Here is a 27,152-nt window from a genome sequence, read left to right on the forward strand (position 1 = left end):
TTCATGCACGTAGGATGCGAAGCTACTGTAGCTCAAATTGCCGAAGAAGTTAATGCTGGTTCTGATAGAAATGTGTCAGAATACACAGTGCATCGCAGTTGTAGGGCTGTTTTGGCAGCAAAGGGGGAACCAACACAATATGAGAATGGTAGTCATAATGTTATGCCTGATCGGTGTACTTACGCAATACAAATGTATGTAAACTTTTGTAAATTATTATAGTGAATAAGAAAATGTATGGTGGTATTTAAAATTGGAAACACTGGTACAAAGCAAGAATACACCCTGAAGAGGAAACCATCACAATGTTCTACATGCTTATCCACTCAGTCACACCTGAAGAAATAACTACTTCACATATTGACATGTATGTGAAAGGTTAGAAAAATCCCACACAGAGGGAAAACATACAAAACTCTTTACAAACAGTGAGTGAAGGTGAGAACAAGAAAACATTTTTTTAATATGATAAACCACTATATCAGTGGGTTCAAACCATTGCAGGGCCTTTGCGATTTCCCCCCTCAGACAAAGCCAATTATACCTGTGTAAATCCTCGGCCGATGGGTAGTGGGCTAGCGAAATAGACCCCTGCGCCACCCAAGCACTTTCCTTACAGAAGGTTATAGGTTTAAATTAACACAGAAGCCAAAGTCTAATGCATTACATAGTTGAATCTTTTACAAAATCTGATCCATGCACAAACTGTATAAATTATAAGTTTTTTTTATTTAAATTCACTATCAATAATAATAAGGAATGACCACTACTTTTTATATTACATTGTCTTTAAGTAGAAAGCCTGTGTTCCTCCAGGTGTTATGATACATGCTATTTAAAGGCTTGGTTAAAAAACAGAAGATCTGGCTAAATGCCTCTCCACCAGCCAAACCACAGCTCTGGGAGGTCAAATACTATGCTTGCTAGCAGTAAAGCGCAGCTCTACAGTAAAGATTAGCTAAGCCAGGGTTTTTCTGAAAGTATCCAACATTTAAAAGTCCCCTAGAGGGATTTCCTAAACCCAGTTTAAAAATACAAAGCTTTAACATCAACTTCCCCTACAGGGTTTTCTTCAAGACCCACTGGCTAAGCCATTCCACTAAAATGAGTTGATAGGAATGAGTCAACATCTCCAGAAGAGACTGAACATGCTTGGCTGAGAAAACCACAGGGGTCTATAATAATTCTTCTGAAAGAGGGAATAAGAGGGGGCAGTTTTAGTATACAATCAGAAGTAAATGTCCCAGCAAATCTTCATCTATAAAAAAAAAAATACAACCCCAAATTAGGAATGTTGGGACAGTATGGAAAATGCAAGAAAAAACAGTGTTTCTTAAAGTTTTATTTCAATGTAGACAGTATGAACCCAAGATATTTCATGTTTTGTTCGGTCAACTTCATTCAGTTGACTGTAACTTTCCAAAAAAGTTATCTAAATAATGATGTGATTTCAAACAGGTGATTGCAATTAGATTTGGAACAAAAGCAGCATCCACAGAAGTCTTTAGGAGCAAACATGGGCAGAGGATCTCCAGTTTGTCAACAAATACATGAGAAAATTATTTACATGTTTAAATGCAACATTCCTCAAAGAAAGATTGGAATGTATTTGCACATTTCTCCCTCTACAGTGCTTAGGAAATCTGATGGAATTTCAGTTGCATAAATCTTTAGGTGTGTTTGCAGGAGAAATGAAACGAAATAACACCTGAAACGATTTATCGATTGGCATTACTGTGCCAAAACATGTTTTAAGTGTTGTAATAGTGGTAAATACTTTACCATCCCAACTTTTTTTGTAATGTGTTACAGGCCACATGCCTAAAATGCAGGAATGGATGTATATTAACAAATGAAAGTTGATCAGACAAAACATATAATATCTTGGGTTCATACTGTCTGCAATTAAATAAAAGTCAAAGCAAATCTTTTTCTGATTTTGGGTGTAAATTTGAAAGCTGGTTCAACTCCCAAGAGTTGACTATATGATAAAATGAACTGAATTTTGTTTGGATACATAATACAGTATATTAAGTTTGGTAAGATTAAGGGAAAAAGATTGCCCCTCTAGTCGCAAAATATGTATGTCTTTCCTTTCAAAATTCTCCACACATTCTCTATTGGGGACAGGTCAGGACTGCAGACAGACCAGTCCAGTACCCGTACCCTCTTCTTCCACAGCCATGCCTTTGTAATGTGTGCAGCATGTGGTTTTGAATTGTCTTGTTGAAAAATGCATGGACATCCCTGGAAAAGCAGCATATGTTGCTCTAAGATCTCAATGTACTTTTCTGCATTAATGCTGCCATCACAGAAGTGTAAATGACCTTTGACAAGGGCACTGACACTGCCCCATACCATGACAGACCCTGGCTTTTGGACTTGCTTATAACAAATCTGGATGGTCCTTTTTCGTCTTTGGTCCGGAGCACACGACGTCTACTTTTTCCAAAAAAGACCTGGAATGCTGATTCATCTGACTACAATACACGTTTCCACTCTGTGATGGTCCATCCTAGATGTATCCGAGCCCAGAGATGCAGCTTCTGGACATGGTTAACATAAGGTTTCTTTTTTGCACAGTAAAAATTTGTGCATGTAACTCTGTATTGTAGTGCTTGACAAAGGTTTAACAAAGTAATCCCTTGCCCATGTGGTTATATCAGCTATTGTTGAGTGACGGTTCTTGATGCAGTGCCGTCTGAAGGATTGAAGATCACAGGCGTTCAGCTTAAGCTTGCGCCCTTGGCCTTTACGCACTGAATTTCCTCCTGATTCCTTGAACTGTTTAATAATATTATGCACTGTAGAGGGATAAATATGCAAATCCCTTCCAATCTTTCTTTCAGGTACATTGTTTTTAAACATTTCAATAATTTTCTTACACATTTGTTGACAAACTGGAGATTCTCTGATCATCTTTGCTCATGAAAGCCTTTCCTGGATGCTGCTTTTGTACCAAACCATGATTACAATCACCTGTTGACATCATCTGTTTGGAGTCACATCATTATTTAGGTTTTTCACCTCATTACTAGCCCTCAATCAAGACATTATCTCAAAGCAACTTTACAAAATCCAGGACCAACAGATACAAAACCCCCTGTTGAGCAAGCCGAGGGCGACTGTGGCAAGGAAAAACTACCTGAAAATTACAGGAAGAAACCTTGAGAGGAACCAGACTCAGCAGGGCCCATCCTTTTTAGGTGGCCTGGAGGATACTTTAAATAAGTAGGATTTACACAAATCATATCATCAAATCATACAAACACAGAAATAAATGCACTAAAAGTTATAACTGGCAATAAATAAAGGAATAAATAATAATAATAGAGTTATTATTCGGTCTAGTCTTCAGTAAAGTCTGTAGTGAGTTCTTGTCATTCTTGGTGCAATTACGCCAGACCTGTCACATCCGGCAGGAGCAGCATCGTTGTCACGGCAGTCTCGACTTCAATCCTTAACCTTGGCGGGTAAACAGGTTTCCATCAGAATGCCCTCGGGGTAAAACAATAGAGAATGTAGTTAATAATGTACAATGCTAGTTGAGTAAAACAGTTTTACAGAGAGTTTTAGACTCCGGCAGCCCTAATTATTACAGCATAACTAAAAGGGAGAGCGAGCAGGTAACAAGGTCATGAAGGCTTTCATAGGACATCAGCGCCCATCTCCCCATCATCATCAGACCTGAGTGATCAGACAAGAGAGGCAGAACGACAGCAACCCAACATCCCTGATCACCACAAGTTTCTATGACCAAGAATCCCCAAGCTCTGCGCCTTTGTCTATACTAATCAAAAGTCTGAGAAAATAAATATGTTTTCAGTCTAGACTTAAACATTGAGACTGTGTCCGAATCCCGAACAGAGGCAGGAAGATTATTCCAAAGTTGTGGAGCTTTGTAAGAAAATGCTCTTCCACCAGCCGTGATCTTTTTAATTCTAGGAACTATAAGTAACCCTGCATCTTGTGAGCGAAGTGGACGCGCTGGGTTGTAGTGATTAATAAGTTCACTCAGACACTGTGGAGCCAGACCATGTAGCGCTTTATAAGTTAGTAAAAGTATTTTGTAATCAATGCGGAATTTAACTGGCAGCCAGTGTAGAGACGATAGAACAGGAGTAATATGATCAAATTTTCTAGTTCTAGTTAGCACTCGAGCTGCTGCATTTTGAACTAACTGGAGTTTGTGTATGGATCTACCAGAGCATCCAGTTAGAAGAGCATTACAATAATCTAACCGAGAAGTTATAAACGCATGGATCAGTCTTTCGGCGTCATTAACAGATAGTATATTTCTTATTTTAGAAATATTACGCAAATGATAGAAAGCAACTCTAGTAATATTATTGACGTGTGTATCAAAGGAAAGATCTGAATCTAGTGTGACACCCAAGTTTTTTACATCTGAGCTGGGAGTAACAGAGAAAGTGTTTAGGTTTAGCACCAGGTTAGACAACTTGTCTCTCGCAGCTTTAGAGCCAACAAGTAAAACCTCTGTTTTATCTGAATTAAGTAAAAGAAAATTACACGACATCCAGTTTTTTATGTCATTTACACAATCTTCTATCTTACTGATTGTGTCAGTATTATTTGGTTTGGCTGCCAAATAATACTGAATAATACTGAATACTGAATGTGTTGCAGGCCTGAAATGCAGGAATGGATGTTTATTAACAAATGAAATGAAGTTGAGCAGACAAAACATATTATATCTTGGGTTCAAACTGTCTGCAATCAAATAAAAGTCAAAGTAAATGTAAGGAACATTTTTTTTTTCATTCTGTCCCAACTTTTTCTGATTTGGGGTTATATTATTAGAATATTTTATATAATCACTGCATTCTTGGGATAGCAATTATTTCTGCAACAGTAAAATGATTGGATCACACCTCGTCATCGTAAAGAATTGTCCTTTTATAAGTCTGTGTGTTTTTGGAAGACAGGCTAGCTCAACATGTTTACGCATCTTTTGATGATTAATATGGTGCTATAAAACATTTTATAATGTCATTTAATTGATGGCATGACCTCCTAATTCCTTGTTAGTGATTATGAGTGACTATAGCTGTGTCCATATAAATATAGCTAGTTTGACTGTACCTATTAAAAAGTACACCTAAGCCAAGTATCATTAAAAGCTTTTGGAAAAACTTCTCTAAATAGTTTGATTGGATTTTCCGATCAGAAATGAGCTGGCAACGTCACATCAACATTATGGTTTGCTAATTTATTGTATGTATGTTTGCTTGCATTACATTGTAGCAGTAAAAACATGATTTGCAGATTTTGGTTTTGGATGGGTGTTTCTTTTACATCTGTCTTCCTAAAAGTGATGGTAGTAGAAGTATGGTAAGTACAGCTCTCGGGGCTGCAGCCTTTGGCTGTACATCGCGAGAGATTGGAATGTCACTGACTTGTCTTTGACAGAGGTCATCATCACAGCATTAATTAGGAGAAAAAAAGCCAAGGCATAAACAATAAACATGAAACCACAAAAGCCACATCTCCACCCATACATGTCTAAGACCCAGCCAAAGTAACTAAATACAATAATATATTCAAGACTTGTTGCCCTCTACTAGAATGTGAGCCTCTATGAATGGGTCTATGTAAACTATATTATTTAAGAGATAGAACCATATGTCATTTAATGGTAACAGAGCTGAAGTGGTCATGTTCCACCCAGCAAACTGCCAACAGTTTTGCAGATGTGCAACTTGGCATAACAGGTCATTTCCCAAATAAGTACTCTCTGTGTTTAAGCAGATGCTTTATAAGTTTATTGAGTATAAGAATGTGTGTGTCTGTGGTTTACTCTGGGTAATTGATGCACATATGTTATTTATTTCCTTTTCTAGGCTATTTTAGATGGATGTTTTCACTTCAAGTTTAGTCTTGATGTTTGAGAACGCATGCTCTGTGTATGTTCGGAATTTGTTCGGTGAGGACAGTTGTGAATTTTTTAAGAGGGGACTGAACCTATTCAAAAGTTGACAATGTTTTGGGTCAAGGTAATTATTTCAGTGCAAAAGTTACAGTCATGGCCAAGAACGTTGGCGTCCCTGCACTTTCAGAAAATGCACCACTTCTCCTAGAAAATGGTTGCAATTACAAATGCTTTGATATCCACATGTTTTTTTTCCCTTTGCTTTCATTGGAACAACACAAAAATGCTAAGAAAAAAGATAGATCTGATAGGATTCCACACAAAATTCCAGAAAATCTGACCACAATACACGTTTCCACTGTGTGATGGTTCAAACTAGATGCCTCCGAGCCCAGAGAAGTTGACGCCACTTCTGGACATGGTTAACATAAGGCTTCTTTTTTGCACAGTAAAGATTCAAGTGGCATTTGTGTATGTAACTCCGTATTGTAGTGCTTGACAAAGGTTTACCAAAGTAATCCCTTACCCATGTGGTTATATCAGCTATTGTTGAGTGACGGTTCTTGATGCAGTGTCGTCTGAGGGATTGAAGATCACAGGCGTTCAGCTTAAGCTTGCGCCCTTGGCCTTTACGCACTGAAATCCCTCCTGATTCATTGAATCGTTTAATGATATTATGCACTGTAGAGGGATAAATATGCAAATCCCTTCCAATCTTTCTTTGAGGTACATTGTTTTTAAACATTTCAATCATTTTCTCACGCATTTGTTGACAAACTGGATCCTCTGATCATCTTTGCTCATCAAAGACTCAGCCTTTCCTGGATGCTGCTTTTGTACCAAACCATGATTACAATCACCTGTTGACATCACCTGTTTGGAATCACATCATTATTTAGTTTTTTACCTCATTACTAGCACTAAATTGCCCCCGTCCCAACTTTTTTTGGAATGTGTTGCAGGCCTGAAATGCAGGAATGGAGATTTATTAACAAATTAAATGAAGTTGACCAGACAAAACATGAAATGTCTTGGGTTCAAACTGTCTGCAATCAAATAAAAGTCAAAGTAAATGTAAGGAACACTGGAACAACACAGAAATGCTAAGAAAAAAAGATAGATCTGATAGGATTCCACACAAAATTCCAGAAAAATTATAGACAGCTTAGGGGAAAATTACATTTGTACTTTAAATTGTAGTTTGTATTTAATCTCGCCTGTGGGAAGTAACAGCTTCTGCCAATGTAGAACATGGAGAAAATGAAGAAGAGCAAAGCATTGGATGTCCAAAAACGTAAGAACCAAAATTGTGCAAAAGCATTGACAATCACAGGGCTACAAATTAATCTCCAAAGAACTTAATGTTTTCTCCAGCCTATGGCAATGTAGCCAACTTTCTTGGAAGTAGACAGGAATAAAAAATGACTGAAGATTATTAAGATTGTGCATTAATAACCCCAATTGGACAGTGGTAGCCTAGTGGGTAGAGCTTTGGGCTATCAACCGGAAGATTGGCGGTTCAAATCCAGGCTCTGTTATGCAGCCACTGTTGGGTCCTTGAGCAAGGCCCTTAACCCTGTCTGCTCCAGGGGCGCTGTGCAATGGCTGACCCTGCCCTCTGACCCCAGCTTCCAAACAAGCTGGGATATGCAAACTGTATATGCAGGACGTATGTACAACTGTATATGTATATATGACAAATAAAGGATATCTTATATCTTAATTAACCTTCTAACAACTATAAGTTGATCTGCAGACCCAGGATACAACAGTAGAAGATTACACTATGTCACCATCTGAATAAAATAGGACGCTATGTAAGAAGACCCAGGAGGACCCCACTGTTGAAAAAAGCCAGTGTGAAGTTTGTCAGGACTTACCTGAGGAAGCCACAATGCTTTTGGGAGAATGTTCCATAGACAGACCAAAAATGAGCATTTTTTGACAAAGCAGATAATTGTACCATTGTACTTGTGCTAAAAGAGATCTATTTTTACCCATGACATTTTTGTCCACCACACACAGCCTTTAACCACTAGAATTGGTATTACATAGGTCCTTTAAACCTTTGAGTGTATGTACAGTATGTAAACATCATTTATTTTTTATTTAATCATTAAGGGGTGTTAGCAGTATTCATGATGGTGTTGTATAATAGCACTTTCACTTCATTTCAGTGTTGTTGTGCATTGATTTATGCAGAGCATTCACATCCTTGTCAAAGGGGGTATACAATAGAGCTGAGCTCCTGAACTGAGTTTGGGATTTTTTTAATGAGAGGGTTGCAGGGTGAGTGTGAAAACAGCTAAGGTCAACGTTTGGGGGGTTGAAATGCTTCTCACGGACATCACAGTGTCACAGCAGGTTATCTCTAATCACAGGTGATTGTTGTGAAGATGCATAGTCCTTTTGATTTGAATGAGAAGCCTTTTAAAGCATAATGATAGACTGTGACCATGAAAAGCTAGCTTAACATTCAAGATGTTTCATTCACACCATCAGTCTAGTGAGACTTGGCAAACCATTGACCTGTACACCATTGTTCAACAGGTCAGTAACCTAAAGCACAAGATGATTATGATTGGAATGCCCAGGACCACATTCCTCCACAGGCCCTATTGACCTGGCTTGGTATTGGACTGAAGGGACTTTCTTAGCCATTAATTACTGGTTTGTAGAGACAGAAAGGAGGAATAGTTGTCATGATGTATTAGGAAAGTATGCAGTATCATAGGAGAACAAACCAGAGACAATCCAATTTTTTAACTGGAAGAAGTAGGCCCAAATGTAATTTATATTGGATATTTAGTAGTATGGAGAAGGATCAGACTGAAAAAAATCACATCTAGACCAGCATGTGCTGTTTCCTCAGATACAGTAATGTGATAAGGACTCCTACTTTTAAAGCCAGGTTTATTTACCCTGTTTTTGTGTTGAACCATCTTAAATTAATTAACCGTGTAATCACAGATAAATGTGTTTTACTGTTGTTCTTTTAATCCTTAATAAATAGCTATTGGTGTTGTTTATAATGCCTGTGTTACGATTCCAGCCTCTATGTGCTCCTGGAACCTGGAACTCAGGTGCACCTGCCGCACGCACACCTTTCCCGGAGCACTTGTTAGAGGTGGTTTGTTTTCTGTCATAAGCCAACGCCCCTCATTGTGATTGGTCCCCTGCAAATTATCCACAGCTGCACCTGGTTTAAGGTATAATGCTTAGGGCATTTAAGCAAGCAGCTGTGGATCCTATGGTGGAGACTATTTTAGTTTGCCTTTGTCATGGTGGTTTGCTTCCTAGCTCATATTCTTTTGGTTTGGTTTGGATTGGAATTTTCTTGTCTAGTTCATGCCCTAGTTAGTTTGCTCATGCTTCTTAAGTATTGTTTAGTTCATGTCTTGTCTTAGTCTAGTTCATGTTTATCTTTGTTCAGGTGGGTTTAGCATTAACATTTATTTTAGCTTTGTTTTTGTGTGTTTAGATTAGCATTAACTTAGCAATTATCATTTGGGTTAGCTTTAGCATAGGGGTCATTCTATAATTTGGGGTACATTTCACATCACCAAAAAAGTACAAAAACAATGTTCTCTCTCAATAGAACAATCAGTGGTTCAAGTTAATATATTCCTTCAGTTTAACATATCCACTAGTTGCAAAGCTTAAACATTAATTTTTTTATTTTAATTTTAAAAGGACAGTAGATGTAGACTACTAGGTAACTTAGTTGACAGGTAACATAGTTGACAATTTCCCTATTTTGACCCATAGCTTCAGTGGTAGACCTTGCCTGGCTGACCACATGTAATTTCTTAAACAGATTAATGTCTAATTTGAACATACATTTGAATTAAAATTATACAAAAAATTGTAACCATAACAATGTATGTAACATGGTTGACTGTCAATTAATATACTCATTGACAATGTTCTATTATAGATAAAATATTTAAAAAAAATAAGAGGACATTCACCACAGTTTGTTCAATATGCCCTCCACAGAGAAAAATGATATCATGTAATGCTGGTCACATAGTTTTAGAACAAACCATTTTTGAGTTGCTGAGTGGAGTTCTGTTAGTAACATAGTTGACAGAACTTTTGCGGACATTAATAAATAAAGACATTTAAATTATTTAAAAGAGAAACTCAATTTAAAAAATATTATTTTTCTTCAGTATTTAAACTTTTGAAATAAATAAAAAAAATAGATGTTGTTGCCCTTAATGATTTTATTCATTATTTTGAAACCAAGGCCCCCTCAACTTAAAAAACGGACACAGCAAAAACTGTTCATTTAGGAAGATCATGACAAACTTCAAGCTAAATGAAGCATAGGATGCACATCATGTTTTTGTGATATTACAACATGTTTTCCATTAATAGATCAAATATGACATTTTTAAAGAAAATAATTAGAATAAATATAATTATTATCATTGGACATGGAATGTACCCCAAATTATAGAATGACTCACAGGTCATGTTTTAGTGTCTAGGTCAATTCTGTTTTGTTCCGTGTCTTGTTTAAAATAAATCTTAGAAACGTCTCTGCATGTGTGTCCACCACTCTTTTCATGTCTTAGCCCAATTTGTTACAGCTTGATACAATAATAATACACTTAAATTACATAAATAAATAGATAATAATTACTGAGCTTGAGTGGTGCAGCACTAAACTAAAGTAGCCCACTACCACTGGGATCCAGAATTTGAATGCAATGTATTGGCCAGTCAGACATCTACATACAGTAATTATTGACTATGTCAATCAGTTGTGTATTACCAATGCCCCTTGATGGATCCTGTCCAGAGTTTGTTACTGCATTGCATTTAATGATTCTGGGGAAATTGTACTTACCATTGCCCTGACCAAGATAAAGCAGTGGTAAAGCATAAAAATGTATTTTAACACAGCTTTATCCTGGTCAGGGTTGTGGTGGGTGCAATTAACCTAACTGCATGCCTTTGGACTGTGGGAGGAAACCAGACACGAGGAGAACATGCAAACAACACAGAAAGGACCCAGATCATTCTGCATGGGAATTGAACTCAGGACCTTCTTGCTGTGAAGCAACAGTGCTACCCACAGAGCCACTGTGCTTTCCCTTATTATTATTATTATTACTATTGTTGTCTGCAGAATTGTAATGATTTGACACAATTACCTTAATTGGGTCAACTTATATAATAAAAATACATTTATTATTTTTTTTTACTTAGTAAGCATTAGTTATTAAACAATACTACTGACTGATACTACTGTACTGCTGACAAAGTAACCTACTGCATGAGTTATAAGCTTTTGGTAAATACATTAGGAGGCCCATGTCTAATATGGTAATTGTGTGGCGATTTTCTTTCTTTTAATGTTACACTGTCCATGCATTTATGAATGGAAGACTCTATGAAGTAATGATAACGATTTAATGAAATATATGAGAAAAACATACGATTTTAGAGGTTTATTGTAAATAAAGTTACAATTGTAATTCACAGTCCAGTCTAAAAGGAGGGTATGTAAACCTTTGGTGTAATGAATTCTTTAATGGTAAGGTGTTCATATTAATAAGATAGGATTAAAAGCCTGGGTTGTAGTAGTCACAGAGGAAACTATCACCACTCTCAATCACAATCATCACTTTTCTACATGGTCATGCATTTTTTTCCCAGCATTGTACCAACTTTTTAATGCCATCAGCAGTGTAGGCACTGATGTACCACTGCTTTCACATCATCATCATATAAAAATCTTCTTCCCCTTAAAGCTTACTTGAGTGGTCCAAAAAGTTGGATGGTGTTAAATCCAGACTATAAGCTCTCTCTCAGTCTCTCAGACACGACCAATTACTACTCCTCCCATCCTCACCATTTCCAACCAAAATATAAAAATGTGGAAACTTTTTGAAGATCCCTCGTAATTTATCCAAGTAAGCAAAAGCTGTCTATCACTTCAACATCTTTTCAGTCAACGGTAAATTGTTAAATCTGACCCGAAGTGACCCTGAACAGGATAAAGTGATGGTAAAACAGTATATGAGTGAATGAATAAATGCATAAATGGAAATAAAGTGACAAGTGCACAGGTAAGCCAGTTCTATATATAATTTTAGTAAGTGCAAACAAGCTGACGCCTCTCTTGTGGAATCTTAGCCTATTCTTTTTGAGCAAAAGCTTCCACTGACTCTGGAAACGCTGTGGTGTATGTTATGCTGCCCTCAACATTTTCCAGCATGTTTGGTTTGGCAGTGGGTCAGTGATGTTCTGGGGAGGCATATCCTTGGAGGGTTGCACAAACCTTCACATGATAGTCAACGTTACCCTGAGTGCTGTTAGGTACCGGGATGAAATCCTCAGAGCCGTTGTCAGGCTTTATGCTGGTGAAGTGGCCCTGGGTTCCTCCTGGTGCAGGACAATGCAAGGCTTCATGTGGCCAGTGTGTGTAGGCAGTTCCTGGATAATGATAGCATTGATACCATTTACTGTCTCTCACAATGCACAAACCTAAAACCAATAGAGAACCTCTGGGTTATGTTATGTATCAGTGCATCCCATACAGCCAAATAGTGCCACAGACTGTCCAGGAGCTCACTGATGCCCTGATCCAGGTCTGGGAGGAGATCCTACAGGACAGCATCCGCCATCTCATTAGGAACATTCCAAACCATGGTTAGGAGTGCAGGCACATGGGGCCATACACACAGTCGTGAATTGAGTCTGCCAATTTATATTAATTATTATAAATCCTCATTTTCTTTGAAGGGTTGGGGCACTACTTGGACATGATTGGCTAATGTCTGAGGGGTGGCCGAAACAGCTGAGCTACTGGGATGTGAACTTGTGTGTGTGCTCTCAGTGCTGGTCTCAGACCTGGATAAATTTAGATGAGTTGTGTCAGGAGGGGCATCCAGAATAAAAACTTTTAAACTGGCAAACTTGCCAAGTCTGGTATGTGGACCGGATCCTTTGTGGAAACCCCTAAATACGGGTGCAACCCAAGGAAAAGAAAATCTTTGTGGGTTGTATATACACACAGTATGCAGTGTGCAGAGTAGGCATTAGTGGAAGTCATTTTACTTTACGTAAGGTTTCAAATACACATACATGTCATAATCATATCCTTCATTGTATGCATATGACACATGGAATTCAGTCCAACCAAGACTGACTGTGGTATGCTGAGAAGTTCAGAAACATGCACTACAAATTTAGAGTTATGAGTTATGATGATAACTTTAAGGGGCCTACCCAAACCACCACACAGAGGAATTCCATAGGATGTCTGACACACACATCTGCATTTGGATGATTCATTTTTGTCCCCCCTTTGCTAGATGCAGTGTTGTGTATCTAAGATTTGTAAATTTTCTTGAAATGTCCTGTATTTAACTAAGAAAAGCACAAAGAAATGACTTTTAATGTTTTAATGACCAATATTTTGCAAATATAATAAAAATTTTATTCAAGTTGCTGCAACACAAAAATGTTGGAACAGGTGCAAAATAAGTGTGAAATTTAATTATTTGAATTAAATATAACTAAATACAGCTGTGGCAACCTATAATAACTCTCACTGGTGCAAGAGAAGGACGCAGAACCTATAACACCCACGAAAGACAATTAAACTTACAATTTGCACATGGTACTGTTTTATTTGCACAGTTTTAAATTGCACAACATCTGTAACTGCACCTTTAGGCTCCCCCCTTTGTTCTTGTCCTGTTAGATGTTTTTATATTCTTATTTTTTATATTATTATATTTTATTTTATTTATATATATTTTTTTATTTTATTTTACATCTTACTTGTATTTACATTTGTCTTAATTTTTTGGTTCTTTCATTTACCTCATTGTAATGTCATTGTGTGATGTTTTTTGTAATAATTGTTATTGCTGCTGCGACACCACAATTTCCCTTCGGGGATTAATAAAGTACTCAATCAATCAATCAATCAATCAATCAATATAAATATTCAAGGTACACCATTTTGGAACATTTCACAATGAGCAGATGGTAGCCTAGTGGGTTACCAACTGTAAGGTTGAGGGTTTGAATCTTGGCTCTGTCATACAGCCACTTTTGGAACCCTGAGCAAGGCCTTAACCCACTCCATAAACCTCCTCTTTGGCCTCTCTCTCCTCCTCCTGCCTGGATCTTGATCCTCAGGACCCTTCTCCTGATATAACTCTTACCCTCTGCTGCACATGCCCAAACCATCTCAATCTTGCACTTGTGTCTAATCTAGTCATCACCTCCCAACAAAAATTGCAGCATCTTCATCTCTGCCCACTTTCTCCTTTTTTGTCAGTACAGGCCTCACTACTGTTTTGTAAACTTACCCTTTTACTGGCTGATACCCTTCTATCGTAAAACATGCCTGCCACTCTGCGCCACCCACTCCATCCTTCACAATCTACCATACATAATTTTGAGAAATATTGTGACCTTCATGACCTCAGACTGCATTTCATGAGAACCCTTCATGCTCCTCTTATCTCTCATAATATAGCCACATGGGCTCAGGAGTAGTTCTGAAAACCGTGTATTATGCAAAGAGAAGACCATACATCAATTCTATAAAGAAATGCTGTCAAGTCCTCTTGGACCAGCCTCTTCTCAGATGAACAAACGGACAGTGGAAACATTCTGTGGTTAGATGAGTCCATGTTTTAGCATGGTATCAAAAACAAGTTAGAGTTCTCTGTGTTAAGGACAAAAAGGCCAGTCCAGACTGTTATCAGCAAAAGCTGCAAAAGCCAATATCTGTGGGGTATAAGGGTACATCACTGGATGACCTAGACCAGGATAAAACTGTGGTAAAACAGAAAAAGAAATGAATTCATGAATAAGACTAAAGAACACACTTTGCATTGTTACTCCCTCTAAAGCCTTAAGTAAAATGCTGGTCTTGCTCCTACTGTTCTTTGGTGAGTATGGTTTCATTTTATTTATTATACTGTAGATCTGACCTTATAGATTCTTTGATGACTGCCTATTATTTTCACTAAAGACCCTAGATGATTTAACTGGATTACCTTTTTATGTATTTTGTTAGCTTGGACACTATGTCTAACAGAGGTGCTTCATTTACCTTCCATGCATAAAAGGCTTTTTGCAGATGTCTTACCCCAAGTTGCCATCCTTAGCTCCAAGGTTTAATCCTCTTCTCTGGTTACTGTCATATTCTCCCCTTGTTCACTGTGGTTTTCTCTGGGTTTTTCCCACTTTTCAAAAACATGTCAACAGATAATCTGGCTACTATAAATATCCACTGAGTGAAAGTGAATGAGTGTGTGAAGACCTAAATAAAATTTCAACCCTGTTGTATTCATTGCAATTTTTAGTCATTTCCAATTCTTGGTGGCAATGTCTCTGCTGCTTACACCACCCCTGCACTGACCATGGCAGCTAGCAGTGGATTCTCAGAGAAACTCTAGCAACATTTCATCTATGCCCCTATAAATCAACCACCACTTAAGCAAGTACATTAGATAGACAGCAGAGATCGCACTTCTGATGTGGCAATGAAAAGAAACACACTCAACTTTTCCTTCCTCATGCAAGGCCAGTTGGGCCTGTTAGATGGCCAGCCAATAGTTCGATATCACCACTGACATTCAAACTCAAGTATTCAAGATCTCCGCTGGTTGGCTAGAATATAAGACTGCTAGGCCACTCAAGCATCCATGTGCCCAGTGTTTCTGAGGTGGGCTCAGAAAACACAGTGACTCTGAGCAGGATGTAACTGAATATGAATGTGTAAATAATTCTTTTTAATTGTAAGTATAATAATAATAATGTCAGTAATAAAAGTAATAATAATAAAATTGCCAATAATAATACGACAAAGAATTACTATTATTATTATTAGCAGCAGCAGTATAACAGAAGTATCTTTAAAAGTACCGGTATTTTTTTTTTTTTCATTTTTAATTTATTTATTTCATTATCTGAGTACTAACATTTGAAATATTTTCATAGGAAAACAATGAATTTTTCATTTTAATGCTGAAATTTGTTTTTTGCTCAGACTTGGATAACAAGAACAAGTCATGTTGCATTTGGTTTCCATTGGCCTGGAGCCTCTAATTTAAAGTTTATATTTCTTCATTTTCTATATTTTCAAGTGCTTCTAATTCCCCACATACACAAGTAACTGCTCTACATGCGTATTAGAGCTACAGAACATAAAGAAAACAGTAGACCTCGGTCTGTAAATACAAACTCAGAATAGCAAAGTTGAGTTTCCAGTGCAGAAAAAACATGGTTTTATTGGCTTTGGTGATGAGAGGTGAAGATGTGGTGGCCGGACGGTGCACTGGTGTGAGTTAAAAATGGATTTTACAGCTGCAGCAAGGATATAATGGTTTTTCCCAATAAAGGTTTTTGCATTCATCTATTAATGGATTTTATGACAATGATTTTCCAGTAAAATTTTAAGTGCCAGTAGAAGTTTACATAAAACTTAAGTTATAAGACATACATGTACATCAGAAATGCAAACAATGAAATAATGATATTTACAATAAACAAAAATTGGCATTTTAATTAGTAAAGTTTTTCATTTCAAAGCCTGTGGCTAATTTAGTTTTCCAAGTGTTTTGATGGTTGCTTCCTAATCTTTTCCTTATAATTCTCTGTCTGTTGTAAAGTTGTAAACAAAATGACAAAAAATACTAAATCACAATTACAAACATAATCAATGAACAAGTGGAGTTTAGTAACGCCAAGCAGTGTGGAACAGATGTGCCCAGTTTTTAAACAACTAGGACAGTAGGAAAATGTAAATTAAAACAGACATAAAATCATTTATGTGCAACTGAAAACAGTACAATAACATTAAATATATTTAATGTTTCAAATAATTAGCTTCATTCTTCATTTAAATAATCAACCTAATATAGTGGCAATCTGTTGCAGGGCTTCAGCCAACAGAACGTTATGCCAAAATCAAAAAGCAGGCAAAACTAAGAGGTAAAAACAGTTACGTAAGGAAGAACTTTCACCTGGAGCAAACTTCAATCACATGTGCCTCTGTGCCCCCTCTGCCAGCCAAAAATGCCAATGCAGAGGGACCTGACTCTTAACGTGGGTCAGCTGCTGAACTACTTTAGCAGCTGCCATGTTACAATATAAGCATGTAAAATGCCAAATACAATTCTGAGAGGAAATTTGTTTAAATATTGCAGATGTAATCCAAGACCCACCAAAACTTCTTGGCAATAACAAGAAGCTGCTAAACACAGTGATTAAGTCCTTCCATAATCTACTGAGCTTTCATATATATACTGTATATATATATATATATATATATATATACAGTATATATATCACAAAAGTGAGTACACCCCTCACATTTCTGCAAATATTTTATTATATCTTTTCATGGGACAACACTATAGAAATAAAACTTGGATATAACTTAGAGTAGTCAGTGTACAACTTGTATAGCAGTGTAGATTTACTGTCTTCTGAAAATAACTCAACACACAGCCATTAATGTCTAAATGGCTGGCAACATAAGTGAGTACACCCCACAGTGAACATGTCGAAATTGTGCCCAAAGTGTCAATATTTTGTGTGACCACCATTATTATCCAGCACTGCCTTAACCCTCCTGGGCATGGAATTCACCAGAGCTGCACAGGTTGCTACTGGAATCCTCTTCCACTCCTCCATGATGACATCACGGAGCTGGTGGATGTTAGACACCTTGAACTCCTCCACCTTCCACTTGAGGATGCGCCACAGGTGCTCAATTGGGTTTAGTCCATCACCTTTACCTTCAGCTTCCTCAGCAAGGCAGTTGTCATCTTGGAGGTTGTGTTTGGGGTCGTTATCCTGTTGGAAAACTGCCATGAGGCCCAGTTTTCGATGGGAGGGGATCATGCTCTGTTTCAGAATGTCACAGTACATGTTGGAATTCATGTTTCCCTCAATGAACGGCAGCTCCCCAGTGCCAGCAACACTCATGCAGCCCAAGACCATGATGCTACCACCACCATGCTTGACTGTAGGCAAGAGACAGTTGTCTTGGTACTTCTCACCAGGGCGCCGCCACACATGCTGGACACCATCTGAGCCAAACAAGTTTATCTTGGTCTCGTCAGACCACAGGGCATTCCCGTAATCCATGTTCTTGGACTGCTTGTCTTCAGCAAACTGTTTGCGGGCTTTCTTGTGCATCAGCTTCCTTCTGGGATGACGACCATGCAGACCGAGTTGATGCAGTGTGCGGCGTATGGTCTGAGCACTGACAGGCTGACCTCCCACGTCTTCAACCTCTGCAGCAATGCTGGCAGCACTCATGTGTCTATTTTTTAAAGCCAACCTCTGGATATGACGCCGAACACGTGGACTCAACTTCTTTGGTCGACCCTGGCGAAGCCTGTTCCGAGTGGAACCTGTCCTGGAAAACCGCTGTATGACCTTGGCCACCATGCTGTAGCTCAGTTTCAGGGTGTTAGCAATCTTCTTATAGCCCAGGCCATCTTTGTGGAGAGCAACAATTCTATTTCTCACATCCTCAGAGAGTTCTTTGCCATGAGGTGCCATGTTGAATTTCCAGTGGCCAGTATGAGAGAATTGTACCCAAAACACCAAATTTAACAGCCCTGCTCCCCATTTACACCTGGGACCTTGACACATGACACCAGGGAGGGACAACGACACATTTGGGCACAATTTGGACATGTTCACTGTGGGGTGTACTCACTTATGTTGCCAGCTATTTAGACATTAATGGCTGTGTGTTGAGTTATTTTCAGAAGACAGTAAATCTACACTGCTATACAAGCTGTACACTGACTACTCTAAGTTATATCCAAGTCTCATGTCTATAGTGTTGTCCCATGAAAAGATATAATGAAATATTTGCAGAAATGTGAGGGGTGTACTCACTTTTGTGATACACTGTATATATGGGCTTAAGAAAAGCACATTTGCTTTGAAATAGACATTTTAAAGCTTTGAATAGATTAAAGCTTGTTGCTGAGGCCATGGTCTCTCAGGATGAGAGTTTTATGGTTAAATGACAAAGTTTTTAAAATTTGACATAATTTGGGTGTTTGAGCAAGACAATCACCCAAAACACACATCAAAACATGTTTTAAAATTGCTGAATCAGAAAGAAAATAAGCTGCTAAAATGACTTTTCTAAAGTCCCGACCTTAGCCATAGTAACAAAATGAGGACTGAATTTGGTTTTGCCAAGTACAGTCGTCTATAACGAATTGGGCAAACACACAGAGTTTTAAGACAAAGTGTTTAATAACAGCAAAAGACGAGACAAGGTTACACTAACAGGTATGAACAAGACAAGACACACAAACACATGAACTAAGCTAAATGCTACTGCTAACCTAAACACACATGAACAATGCTAAAGCTAAACTAAATGCTATGCTAACCACTAATGCTGATCTAAACACATAACGTGACTAAACTATCCTGAACCTAAGCTAACAATGCTAAACATGAACAGACTAACACAAAACATGAAAAAGACTAAACAAGACTTAAACAAGTAGTATGAGCAAGAACTAGAGCATGAAACCCTGACAAACCATTACATGACTAAGAAAACCAAACATGAGCATGAAACTCGAGCATGAAACTCAAACATGACATGAGCATGAACAAACCAAACCAAAAGAACATGAGCTAGGAACAAAACAAAAGCACAACAAGGGCAAAATTGTCTCTGCTGAAGGATCCACAGCTGCTCTCTTAAATGCCCTGAGCATTACCTGCAACGAGGTTCAGCTGTGGATCATTGGCATCATTGACCAATCATGACGAGGGGGTGTTGGCTTGCCACTGAACCCCTCCACCATGTGCTCCTGGAGAGAGAACTCCAGGAGCACAGAGGCCCAATAAAAAAAAGTTTTTTTTTTTTTTTGCCATAAAACGTATCTAATAAAAGGGGGAAACACTGTGGGATATAATATTAAAATTAGGTATGATATGTTTATATTTCTGACCCACCATATGCTGTATTCTTTTAGAAAATTAGTAGTATAGTATAGTATTTTAAATTTTTTTATTATAATGCTTTTTCATACGTACTGCTTGCATGTGTTAAGGATGGTCATCATTGCTTATTGCCTGTTGCACAGGAACTAGCCCTTGTCCTGTCCCTTACTACAACCTCAAATCAGAAAAAGTTGGGACAGTAAGGAAAATGAAAATAAAATAAATATGCAGTGTTCCTTACATTTACTTTGACTTTTTGCAGACAGAATGAACCCGAGATATTTTATGTTTTATCTGCTCAACTTCATTTCATTTGTTAATGTACCTCCATTCCTGCATTTAGGCCTGCAACACATTCCAAAAAAAGTTGGGACAGAAGCAATTTATGGCTAGTAATGAGGTGAGAAAACTAAATAATTATGTGATTCCAAACAGGTGATGTCTACAGGTGATTGTAATCATGGTTTGGTACATAGGCAGCATTGAGTCTTTGATGAGCAAAAATGATCAGAGGATCCAGTTTGTCAACAAATGTGTGAGAAAATGATTGAAATGTTTAAAAACAATGTACCTCAAAGAAAGATTGGAAGGGATTTGCATATTTCTCCAAAATATCATTAAACGATTTAAGGAATCAGGAGGAATTTCAGTGTGTAAAGGCCAAGGGCGCAAGCTTAAGCTGAACGCGCCTGATTTTCGATTCCTCAGATGGCACTGCATCAAGAACCGCCACTCAACAATAGCTGATATAACCACATGGGTGAGGGATTACTTTGACAATCCTTTATCAAGCACTATAATACAGAGTTACATGCACAAATGCCACTTAAACCTTTACTGTGCAAAAAAGAAGCCTTATGTTAACCATGTCCAGAAGCGGCATCGACTTCTCTGGGCTCGGAGGCATCTAGGATGGAGCATCACACAGTGGAAACTGTGTATTGTGGTCAAATGAATCAGCATTCCATGTCTTTTTTGGAAAAAAATGGACGCAGTGTGCTCCGGACCAAAGACGAAAAGGACCATCCAGACTGTTATCAGCAACAAGTCCAAAAGCCAGGGTCTGTCATGTTATGGGGCGGTGTCAGTGCCCTTGGCAAAGGTCATTTACACTTCTGTGATGGCAGCATTAAAGCAGAACATTACATTGAGATCTTAGAGCAACGACGACCCCGTACTGCTGCATCTTAAGACGTGTTTGCAGGAAGAACAGGACAAAATAAAAGCTGAAACACTAAATCATTTGGTATCCTCGGTGCCAAAACGTCTTTTAAGTGTGGTGAAAAGGAATGGCAACATTACAAAGTGGTAAATGCTTTACTGTCCCAACTTTTTCGAAATGTGTTGCAGACCTGAAATGCAGGAATGGATGTTTATTAATAAATTTAATGAAGTTGAGCAGACAAAACATGAAATATATCAGGTTCATCCTGTCTGCAATGAAATACAAGTCAAAGTTAATGTAAGAAAATGTGTTTTTTATTATATGTATTTTCCATGCTGTCCCAACTTTTTCTGATTTGGGGTTGTAGATCTATTTTAAATTAAGAGACAGACAGGAGGACCTGGTAACATCTGGACACAAAATTTTGGCATTAATGCAAGGAGTAAAAATATTATTAACTGGACACACAACTCTTACTGTCAGAACCAACCATGTGTGGGCTATCCTCAAAAACCCGTCCCTGTGGTAACACACAGGCGCAAACCCAGACCTGAGACAGAGACTTTTTCTTATATACAGGTTTCTAAGAAACCATCAGAAAAAAATGATCAACAGGCAAGTACACACACTGCATAAAGAACCAAAGATGTTCACACACCCAACCACACACACTCGGACACACACATACACTAGTCTCTTCTCCTGGCCATAAAACGATCCCACCCTCTCAGACTGCTGATGCGAGATGCGGTGTGAGGTTAGAGGGCGGAACCACACAAGCATTAGCCCCACTTAAATTCTGTGAGCACCGCTGGCCAAACCAGCCAACATAAATAGAAACACCGGCCAAGATGAGAGCAATTCTTTAGTGTTCTTATTGTCTCATCTTTCCTTTTCCATGTAAATAAATTTCCTGCAATATCTACTCGTCTGACGTTATTTACGATTTACTGTTATTCATCAGAACAGATTGTTATAAAAGCGTAGTTATTAAACAATTACACAAGGGACAATCTGTCATAAATCTATTATTTTCCAGTAGTGGAGCTCAGTTCCAACAGGCTGTAATGAATGGTTGCAGTTATCCTTTTGGGTTTGTTTGTTCAAATATCCCCTCAGAGAAAAAAGAAATTTACAACATTCATCATGTGGCTTTTTAAATGGTTTTTAATAAAGCTATTAAGGAAGAGTTGGATTAATAGCATGGACATTTCTTAATCCCGTAAATCCCCTTGCTACCACGATCTTTGTGTGTGCGTGTATGTGCGTATGTTTCAGTAAATGGTTGCCTCTTTACAAATGGGGACACTCATGTCACCAATCACACAACACTCATTTTATCATAGAATCCTCCCCTCATTGCATTGCATTGTGCCTGATTGAAGTGCCACCTGTTCTCAAGTGGGGTGGGGTTTTCCATGGTGCCCTGGTTCAAATAGCTTTTGTTGTCCTAGATTGATGTCAGTGTGAGGCCCCCATGGTCCCGCCAGTAGTGGCAGTGAGCATGGGCTCCACCTGGGCTGGTGGGGTGAAAAGGTATATACAAAAATTGCAAGACATCAAGTCACTGTTCATAAAAATGTAACTTGTTTTAAAGGCAAGTACATGCACCAGAAATTCCAAAATACACCTGTTGCAGTTAGGGCTAGAAGGTAGCCGAGAAGGGTCTGAGATGATGGTTGCTTGTTATCAGCCAACCCAAAGAAAGACAACAAAGGAGTTAATAAATTGTATTTATTGCCAAGGTATATATGCTAAAGTTAGAATATCATGAAAAAGTTGATTTATTTCAGTAATTCCATTCAAAAAGTGAAACTTGTATATTATATTCATTCATTACACACAGACTGATTTCAAATGTTTATTTCTTTTAATGTTGATGATTATAACTGACAACTAATGAAAACCCAAAATTCTGTATCTCAGAAAATTAGAATATTGTGACGAGGTACAATATTGAAGACACCTGGTGCCTGTTAGGGTGCCTGCAACGTCTGGTGAACATACCACCAGTTCACAGCGTTGCAGGCGTTACAGAACAAAGAGCAGCGTGGCCTCAAATAGGAGGCCAGCTGATTAGGGCAACGACCTGCAGCTGTCAGCTTCCTACTTAAGGGGGCGTCGCCAGTCTGCAGGCGTCGCACCTTTGTTCTTTGTTTTTGATCGGCTGCACGGCTCCAGCCATTCCTTTTTGCAGGGCTAGTTCGGTACCCCAGGCGCCTTGTAGCGCGGTTGGGTGTGTAAGTCGAAAGACTGAGGTATTTTAGGGTTTTGTTTCATTTAATAGGGAGAGCTGGTGCGATTCCTTGCAGCCCTCGAGCTGTGGTTGTTTTGGCGTTGCCACATAACCCCCCCGCTTGCAAAGCTAGCAGCGGGTTAGCCTCAGGCTAACTGCCACCCTCCGCAGTCCTTTAAAGGCGTGTACTTTATCCAGGGTCATTCACTGCTAGTTTGGTTGAGCGGTAAGTCTCCGCTCCTCCATGTGTGAATCCCCGGTTCGAATCCACTCGCCTGAACCCTTTTTCTAAACTCAATCATCGGTTTCTTCCCAGCCTTTTAAAGCTGGTGACATAACCGATCCAATATTACCGTTTCAATTGTCTTTACAAGTTTTGCCACTTTTAACGGATTATTTACGAAGATCCGTCTTCTCGTTTCAGCCTTTTATTCAGAAGGCGAATTTGTAACCCCAGCAACGCCGTAGCGGGGTGGTTATAAATACCTCGAGTGAGCGACCTGGGTTCGAGCCTCGCGTCGGCTGTTTTTCTATTTTCTGTTTTTGTGTTTCCTTTTCAGTTGCCAGTGACGAGAGTGGCGCCGTTCGGGATTCCCCTAATTGTTTTTTGTTTAACTCTTCTCCTTTGTTCTTCTGTATATATCATTTATTGTTAATAAATATCATTTTTTGCTCCGCACCTTTGGGTCCTACGCCTCTCTTCATTACAGTGCCACACTCTAATCAGCTAATTAACTCAAAACACCTGCAAAGGCTTTTAAATGGTCTCTCAGTCTAGTTCTGTAGGCTACACAATCATGGGGAAGACTGCTGACTTGACAGTTGTCCAAAAGACGACCATTGACACCTTGCACAAGGAGGGCAAGACACAAAAGGTCATTGCTAAAGAGGCTGGCTGTTCACAGAGCTCTGTGTCCAAGCACATTAATAGAGAGGCGAAGGGAACGAAAAGATGTGGTAGAAAAAAGTGTACAAGCAATAGGGATAACCGCACCCTGGAGAGGATTGTGAAACAAAACCCATTCAAAAATGTGGGGGAGATTCACAAAAAGTGGACTGCAGCTGGAGTCAGTGCTTCAAGAACCACCACGCACAGACATATGCAAGACATGGGTTTCAGCTGTCGCATTCTTGTGTCAAGCCACTCTTGAACAAGAGACAGCGTCAGAAGCGTCTCACCTGGGCTAAAGACAAAAAGGACTGTTGAGTGGTCCAAAGTTATGTTCTCTGATGAAAGTAAATTTTGCATTACCTTTGGAAATCAAGGTCCCAGAGTCTGGAGGAAGAGAGGAGAGGCACAGAATCCACGTTGCTTGAGGTCCAGTGTTAAGTTTCCACAGTCAGTGCCATGTCATCTGCTGGTGTTGGTCCACTGTGTTTTCTGAGGTCCACGGTTAATGCAGCCGTCTACCAGGAAGTTTTAGAGCACTTCATGCTTCCTGCTGCTGACCAACTTTATGGAGATGCAGATTTCATTTTCCAACAGGACTTGGCACCTGCACACAGTGCCAAAGCTACCAGTACCTGGTTTAAGGGCCATGGTATCCCTGTTCTTAATTGGCCAGCAAACTCGCCTGACCTTAACCCCATAGAAAATCTATGGGGTATTGTAAAGAGGAAGATGCGATACGCCAGACCCAACAATTCAGAAGAGCTGAAGGCCACTATCAGAGCAACCTGGGCTCTCATAACACCTGAGCAGTGCCACAGACTGATGGACTCCATGCCACGCCGCATTGCTGCAGTAATCCAGGCAAAAGGAGCCCAAACTAAGTATTGAGTGCTGTACATGCTCATACTTTTCATCTTCATACTTTTCAGTTGGCCAACATTTCTAAAAATCCTTTTTTTGTATTGGTCTTAAGTAATATTCTAATTTTCTGAGATACTGAATTTGGGGATTTCATTAGTTGTCAGTTATAATCATCAACATTAAAAGAAATAAACATTTGAAATATATCAGTCTGTGTGTAATGAATGAATATAATATACAAGTTTCACTTTTTGAATGGAATTACTGAAATAAATCAACTTTTTCATGATATTCTAATTTTATGACCAGCACCAGTATATATATTATGCTTTTTTAGCACGTCCAATTGCCCGATTGCGTCATGCTTCCTCACCACCAATGCCGATCCATGCTCTGATTGAGGAGAACGAAGCTAACCCACGCCCCCTCCGACACATGGACAGTAGCCGTATGCATCTTATCACCTACACTTTGACGAGTGCAGTGCAGCTCAGCACTGTGTACGGAGAGACACACCCTGAGAGCACTCTTTTCTCATCTCTGTGCAGACGACATCAGTCAGTCAGCAGATTCAGTCGTAAGTGCATTAGTTATGAGAGAGAGACCCTATCTGGCTTAATCCCACCCATATCTGAACAACAGGCCAATCGTTGTTCATGTGGCCGCTCAGCCTAGCCAGCAGGCAGAGCTGAGATTCGATACGATGTATTCAATATCCCAGCTCTGGTTCCAGCGTGTGTTTTTATCGCTGCGCCACCTGAGTGGCCGAAGTCTCTCTTGTTGTAAACAATGAATGTGCATTCTTGCAAATGGGTGAACATTTATTCAGGCGAAAGGGATCAGATCTGAGTAAATATGTATATCTGGCAAAAAATAAGAGAACTTGCCAGACTTCTTTAATAAGCAAGAAATAGGGTCCCACTGATAGGGATGGAAAACTTTGTTGTCCCTGCCGACTTGATGTATCAGCTGTAAAAGTTATTTGTGCATACAATGAACAGAAAGTTGAAATACGAAATACGTACCTTAAAAAGCAAAATTATTTTACAACTATTGTCCTTTATCCCGACAACTTCTCAAGAAACTTCACCTGTACTTACATTAATGAAAATACATAGAGTGCTCCAGATTAGCCCCACTAGAGATGCTTACTTCAAGCTAGCAACCTAGCAGTCAACACTTGCCCAGGTTATCCTCTTCCACAAGACCATGCCACCATGTCTAAAGTTCTAAATCTGGAGGAAAATGAAGTGGACCAGTTTGCAGATTTTTTAGGGCATGACATACAAACATGTCCACTAGTAATACTACAGGCTACCAGAGGGAATGCTTCATAAGATTTAGGGAATGTGGTGTCCTCTAATTTACAACAGAATCAGACCCTTGATTCTGTGCTTCGTATCAGCAATTACAGCTGCAAGTCTCCTTTGAAATGTTTGTACAAGCTTTGCACACCTGGATTGATTACTACAGAGCACGTATTATTTAGGTGGTGGGTCATTCTCAGCACTGCAGTAACAATGACATGGTGGTGGTGTGTTAGTGTGTGTTGTGCTGGTATGAGTGGATCAGACACAGCAGCGCTGATGGAGTATTTAAGTACCGTGTCCACTCACTGTCCACTCTATTAGACACTCCTGCCTAGTTGGTCCACATTGTAGATGTAAAGTCAGAGACGATCGCTCACCTATTGGTGCTGTTTGAGTTGCTCATCTTCTAGAGCAGTGTTTCTCAACCTTTTTTCAGTTACGGCACCCTTTAAAAGTATGAAAATGTCAAGTCACCCCAGTCTAAAATGTATTAAAAAACTTACACTCTGCATCCCTTGGACTGCTAACACACACGCACACACACCATAAGGTGTCATTTCTGGAGGGAGGGGTAAACGTGACTTACTTTTAATGGGAAACCTGAGCTTGGGATGATGCACACAATCGCCCTATTCTGGCAGGGATGGATGAGAGGCAGACACGGAGCTCCTGGTCCAGAGCCCTCAGTCGCTCCCTGTACTTGTTCTTGATGTAAGTTAGGCTCGAAAAGCTCAGTTCGCGCCATGAACGAATCAGATTTAACATAATTAAACAAGTTTATAGTTTATTTCTTAATTATTTGTCATAATACTAAGAGCACTGCT

Source organism: Trichomycterus rosablanca, chromosome 1, assembly GCF_030014385.1.
Source record: "Trichomycterus rosablanca isolate fTriRos1 chromosome 1, fTriRos1.hap1, whole genome shotgun sequence".
NCBI lineage: Eukaryota > Metazoa > Chordata > Actinopteri > Siluriformes > Trichomycteridae > Trichomycterus > Trichomycterus rosablanca.